Genomic DNA, 7,067 nt, shown 5'->3' on the forward strand with positions numbered 1-7,067 from the left:
AGGAGTCCCTCCCAGGTATATAATTGTCTAATTTATCTCACACCTGGACAAAGCCATTGTTATTACGACTGTATTGGCAAAACCCCTTCTGAAAAATTGGTAGTTTTGTCATCAGATTGAATAATAACTTTCACAGTAAGTAATGGGAAAAGGGAAGGCATGCTTACTACTGGAAAAGTCTCTAAAATACGGTATTAAGTGCCAAATTTAATTTTCAGCAAGATTAAAAACCATTCTTTCAGAGAGAACAAGACTCTTTAGAAGATACTATTTTATTTCTTCAGTCTAAAAAGATAAACAATCTTCTGGAAGAAATGGACTGTAGTCATACAATCCTAAAGAGAAAAGCAGAGAGACCTGAATGAACATTTTGCTAGGGTTATTAAAAGATTGTTGTCTGAGTACCTTTAGCTTCACATAACTGATAGTTGGAAGTGGCTCTGGATGTTCATAGGTTCATAGGTAAGTACTAGGCTATCTGCCGAGGGCATCTATAAGCCTAGCCAGAATGTGTTGGCTTTCGCTGCCCCCTTAGATTAGTTCCCTGTGCTTCTGTCCAGCAGAGTCATTAGTTCCCTGTGCCTCTGTCCAGCAGATCCACTGCAGTGATCCCCGGGGTAAATTTTCTGTTTCCCATCCACTTGTCAAGGTTTCTCTTGAAGAGTGTTAGTGAGGGGCTCTGCCTAATGTAGATTGGAATCCTGTTCCAAAGCATGGGGAGTCTCTGGGACATGAATCTATCCCTCCAGCACATCCTATTTATTGTTGTGTTGAGGTTTAGATCCCTAGAGAGTGTGGCTCTAGGGGATTTGTTTTTTTAGGTGGAGCATGTCCATCAATTCTGGGTTGGACATGGCCTTGTATGCCCGGCAGAGATCACCTCTGAGTAAGCGGTATGCAACTGAGTACAGCTGGAGTTTCTTCAGTCGGGCTGCATAGGGCATCTGTTTGAGGCCAGTAATCCTCTTGGTGAGGTACTTCTGTGGTCTTTCCAGCTGTTGCAGGTGTCTTGTAAGGTACATCCCAAATGGGGCTTTGTACTCTATGATGGGTCTGATGAGTGATGAGTAGAGGGGCACAATAACCTCTTTTGTTCTAGATATGAACCCTTTTGTGATTAGGTGGGCCACAAAGAAGGATTTTCTAACCACCTTGGCAATATGATTATCAAAGGAGAGATTACTATCTACTTGGGTCCCCAGATTCCTTATTACATTTTCTGTATTTAGGGGACTGCCACCTATTTGGTAGTTCGCGGCTACTTTGTTTTTTCCAAAGTGGATGATTATGCACTTTTTGGCATTTAGCTTGAGGCCATGATTTTGACACCAGGTATCTGTCTCATTGAGACCCTTCTGGAGGATGTCTGTATCAGCTGGAGAGTCAATTATGATCGCCAGTTTGCAGTCGTCTGTGAACTTGGTCAGCCATAGTCCTCCTTTGCTTGCCTGTACCTCTGTGAAGTATATAGTGAACAGGAGGGGTCCCAGGACTGAGCCCTGGGGGACCCCAATTGTAACCAATTTCGAGTCAGACCTAGATCAAAGTGAATGGCATGTGATGTTGCTTGTGGATTCTAAACAGTCTTCAGAACATTAGTAATGTAGGAGTCAGGGAGAGATTGATGTCTGGTGGTTGGTACAGTGGATCAAAACCATGAGACCATTGTTTCTTGTGGCCAGGGGTTTAATTCCAACAGCCTTCATTTGTTTACTATGAGACTCTGGACATGTTACTTGACTGGACTGTATTCTGAGGTTTTTGTGAGGCTGGGGTGGCCTTCTTGACTGCTTGCCTGGTGACTACATATGAACCTGGATATTGCACATATGTTTAAATAAATTCAAACTCTATATGATGTGAGAAAGATGAAACTGAATTTTTTGTATAATATTATTGGTACATATAAGTTGAAGTGGGAATATATGTAATTTGAGAATTCAGATAGAATTAGTGAAGGACTGTTGTACAGGTACCGTCAGCTTCACATAAATAGTAGTTGGTGGTAGCTTCTGGTGTCCAAGTGAGTATCATATGACTTAGCTTATGGAATCTAAACAGTCTTGAGAATGTTAATGATGGGGAGAGTTTGACTATGTTGATTGATACAGTGGATAGAAACTGTTGAGTTGTTGACTATCTGTCTTATGGTCCAATGTTTGATTCACATGGCTTTCATCCACTTACTGTGTGACTCTGAGTGGGATGCTTGGCTAGACAGTGCTCTGGGGATTTGGGGAAACTATGACAGTCACCTCTATAGTATCTCTGACTGCATACCTGGTAACTACCTATGAACCTTAACATTAAACATAGTTTAAATGGATACACATTAACAGATGATAATAAGAATTAAAACAGACCTATGTAACACATTTATTTTATATATATATATATATATATATATATATATATATATATATATATCGATAGAGAGAGAGACATTGGTTTACATAAAGTAATGGCAAGTAGTATAAGTGGATTTAAGAGAGTAAAAGAGAATTAGAAGGGTAGTTTGAATGGAATATCTATTTAAACTAAGCAAAAAAATGTTATATGGAAGGGAATTAGTTTATTAATAGTTTATTTGTCTTTAAGACTGTTATCTTTTTTATGTCAACTAAAATAATCTTTTGAGAAATGTTTTCCTTTTGTTTTCATACAGCCATTATTCTAAGGATCTGGGTTATTGTGGAGATTATATTATAGTAATTAGTACTAGCAATATGTATGTGACTGATCTTTAAAGTGTGTTTCTTTGAATATAAATGACCTCAACAGTGGCAATAAGTAGTGGTTCGTTTATATATTTAATAATGCATAAAAACACAAGTATGTATTTATGATAAACTAATCTATAGTAAGACAATATTATTAGATTAAATACAAAAAAATAAAACAATCTCTATAACAAAAATAAAAAAATGTAAACTAAAAGGCTGAAGGAAAATAAAGGTCAAGTAAAGATGTCATCACTTCGCAATTATATAAAATATTACCTCATGCTTTATCTCCTTTCAAGAAAGTATTCACTGAAATTAAAAGTACACGTAACATCCATTCATCATGGAAGTATACAATAACTTATCCCTTATTAAAACAAGATAAAAATCCATCTCTGTGCATTTCTTATAGAACTGTTTCATTACAGAATCTTGATTGCAAAATGATGTCAATGCTTGCCAACTGTTTAAAAAATGTATTACTTAACATTGATACAGGGAGATCATACTGGCTTTATATTAAATAGGCAAACACAGGATAACATCAAATAATAATTAGTTTAATTGATTGTGCTAAAAACAATAAACAAGAACAATCTATATTTAGCCTGGATGTAGGTAAAACTTTTTCAACAAGCTGGTCTTATTTAAGTAAATTATTAGAAATATACAGATTTTCAAGTAACTGTATATCTCTTACTATCTTTCATTTCTCAGTTAATAAAGATAAGGAGGAGCACAAAACAAGACTATCCCTTGTCTCCTTTATTTGCATTAGATATAAAGGAGCCTCTAGGCAATAACATAAAGCATAATGATATAGCAAGATGTAAAATAAATTATCAATATACTTTCAAAATTCAGTTATTTAATGCTGATGTACTGTTAATAATAGGTAACATTTATTCTTCACTAATAAATATTAAAGACATTTAAAATATTTAGAATTTATATCAGGTCTAATGGTCAATCAGAATAAAATACCTTAACAAAGAGTTAAATGATTTGATGGAACCTAATAGTGAATTTAAATGGCACAGTAAAATAGTTAACTATTAAGGTGTTACTCTTACATACAAATGTAAAGAAACTACAATAACAAATTACAAAAATATTTAAACAATATTTACATAATAATAAACAAATGGAATAAGTTATGTTTTATGAAACTTGTTTATTTTAATCAAAAATGGTTATTTTACCCCAAATATTATACATTATACACAAAACTACTTTAGTTCTTTCCAAAGAATGTATTAAACAGTTTAATGACAATTGTTTTAAGTTCCTATGGTAATACAAATTCAAATCCAAGGCGGTAATGAACCAGAACCAGACAGATGAACACTAAAAAACACTGTTTAATCCAACCAGTTTGAAATAGCAGATCCAATGAATATCAAGCAGTAAAACACCAAATCCAATAACGTTAAGCGCGCTTTCACTTTGCCAATACAAAGCTTCATCAGAACAAAGAATTATTAAATCAAGGTGTTTAAATATACTATGTTATAATCTAATAATTGAATAATTAATTGATTTACTTAAAAAAATTGATTTTCTTAAAAAGACCATGCTTGAAAGGAAAACGAAGTGTCAATGCTGTAAACTATTAAAAAAGTGTTACAGTCAATAATAAAATACAATAATCTATATAAAATAAATATTCCGTTCTCCTCATATAATACATATATATCTAGTACTACAAAATAATAATTAATATACAAACTAATGAACATAAAAATCAGTTAAAACACCATAACCTAAAGTTATATTCATAAACGAATGTAATGCAACGAGTAACATAACCTATGTACTACTCATACCCTTAGCTCAATATACAAAAATCACCCTAGTGGGAAAATACATGCGGAAATACACACAGAACATTGAAACAACATGTAACCTTACTTGACAACATACTGAAAAAGTGTATAAATGCCTTCTACCATCACGACATGTACACTATTAAGACATCACAACTTGGCCTGTCTTAATTTCAATGCACTACTAATGCTAATGCAATCATTTAGGCCCGGAGGTCTACTGGCATCTGTTTTTAACTGCCAAGATAATTCTCGAAACTCGACCCTAGACTCCCAGCTACCTCCACGAGGGTCACTAACTACTTGTTCTAATACAGCAAATTTAATATTCATATTATTACAAACTAATGAATGTTTGCAAAAAGCATTTGATTCTTTTTCTTTGCTGATTTCATAAAAATGTTCATAAATTCTTTTTCTAAGAGTACATGTAGTTTTCCCTGTATAAAAACTGTTACAGCTTAAACATATACCAATGTAAATTATTCCTCTTGTGCCGCAATTATAATATTTAGATGCTGTAAACCTGATTCCTCTGGAAGGGATCTGAATATCCTGCTGTTGTAAAATAAATTCACACTGACGACATGCACCACATTTATAGGTACCCCTTTTAGAATTATCTTCACCAATCTGTTGGATGTCATTACTATCAAACATGTTCTTTAAGTTCATTCCTCTTCTCCTTATAAAGGAGGGTTGAACAGGAATATATTTCTCCGTATCGTTATTAACTTTCAATAAAGGCCAGTATTTTTTAATAATTTCTTCCACCTTTTCAGATGTAGCCGAGAATGTATGTGAAAATGCTTGATTATAATGCACCACATTTTCACCCTCTGGGGCCATATCCGCCTCACCAAGACCTATAAGTGGAAAAAACTTCCCTTCCCTATTATCAACTACCTCCTTCACTAAGCCTCGTACCAAAGGGTCGGGGTAACCTGTTTCTAGGAACAAAGAACTTATGTATTTGACTTCATCTAGAAATATTGCATCGTCGCTGGTCATTCTAGAGGCCCTTATCAACTGACCTTTGACAATTCCTTTTTTCTGATAAAATGGATGTCCACTTTCGAAATGCAAATACATATTTGAGAAAGTGGATTTCCTGTATAACTTGGAATGAAAACGCTGGTTCAAATTATCCTTGTATAAAGTGGCATCTAAATAATTGATACTAGAATCATCAAATGTATAGGTGAAGCTCAGAAAATCTGTACAGTTATTCAAGTAATCCATAAATTCCAAAAATAAATCTCTAGACCCTCTCCATAATATACAAATGTCGTCCAAGAAGCGGGTGTAAAATGCAATATATTTATGCCAATCAGTGTTAAAAACAAACATTTGCTCCCAAAAATACAAAACAAAGTTGGCATATATGGGGGCACACGCTGCCCCCATTGCAACACCCTTTTTTGCTGATAAAGGTCACCATTGAAATAAACAAAATTGTTTTTCAAAGTGGTCTCCATAAAATCTAAAATCAGATTAATCATATTCCCATCTAGACTTATATCGGAACATAAAATAATTCTCTATAATCTTTTACAGGTTGAGAATCCAAGGATCCCTGCTATATTTGGAATTCCCAAAGTGCATAAAGGGATTGAGTTGCTTAAATTTAGACCTATAGTAGCAGGGGCTGGCAGTATTACTGAACCTTTGGCTATTTTTGTTGATTCTCAATTGAAACAGTTTATTAACTCAGTGCCACACATTACTAAAGATTCTTGGGACTTTTTGAGAAGAATAACCAAGGATAAATATGAAGCAGAAATATGTTTTGCTACCATTGATGTGGTCGAATTGTTTCCAAGCATTCCACATAATGTAGGCTTGGAATGGTTTCGAGAAATTTTATCTTCGACATACATTCTCGGCTACATCTGGAAAGGTGGAAGAAATTATTAAAAAATACTGGCCTTTATTGAAAGTTAATAACGATACGGGGAAATATATCCCTGTTCAACCCTCCTTGATAAGGAGAAGAGGAATGAACTTAAAGGACATGTTTGATAGGAATGACATCCAACAGATTGATAAAGATAATTCTAAAAGGGGTGCCTATAGATGTGGTGCGTGCCATCAGTGTAAATTTATTTTACAACAGTGGGATATTCAGATCCCTTCCAGAGGAATCAGGTTTACAGCATCTAAATATTATAATTGCAGCACAAGAGGAATAATTTACATTGGTATATGTTTAAGCTGTAACAGTTTTTATATAGGGAAAACTACACGTATTCTTAGAAAAAGAATTTATGAACATTTGTATGAAATCAGCAAAGAAAAATAATCAAATGCTTTTTACAAACATTCAATAGTTTGTAATAATATGAATATTAAATTTGCTGTATTAGAACAAGTAGTTAGTGACCCTCGTGGGGGTAGCTGGGAGTCTAGGGTCGAGTTTCGAGAATTATCTTGGCAGTTAAAAATAGATGCCAGTAGACCCCCAGGCCTAAATGATTACATTAGCATTAGTAGTGTATTGAAATTAAGACAGGCCAAG

This window comes from Protopterus annectens, chromosome 10.part0 (genome assembly GCF_019279795.1).
Source record: "Protopterus annectens isolate FY-2018-M chromosome 10.part0, PAN1.0, whole genome shotgun sequence".
Classification (NCBI taxonomy): Eukaryota; Metazoa; Chordata; order Ceratodontiformes; family Protopteridae; genus Protopterus; species Protopterus annectens.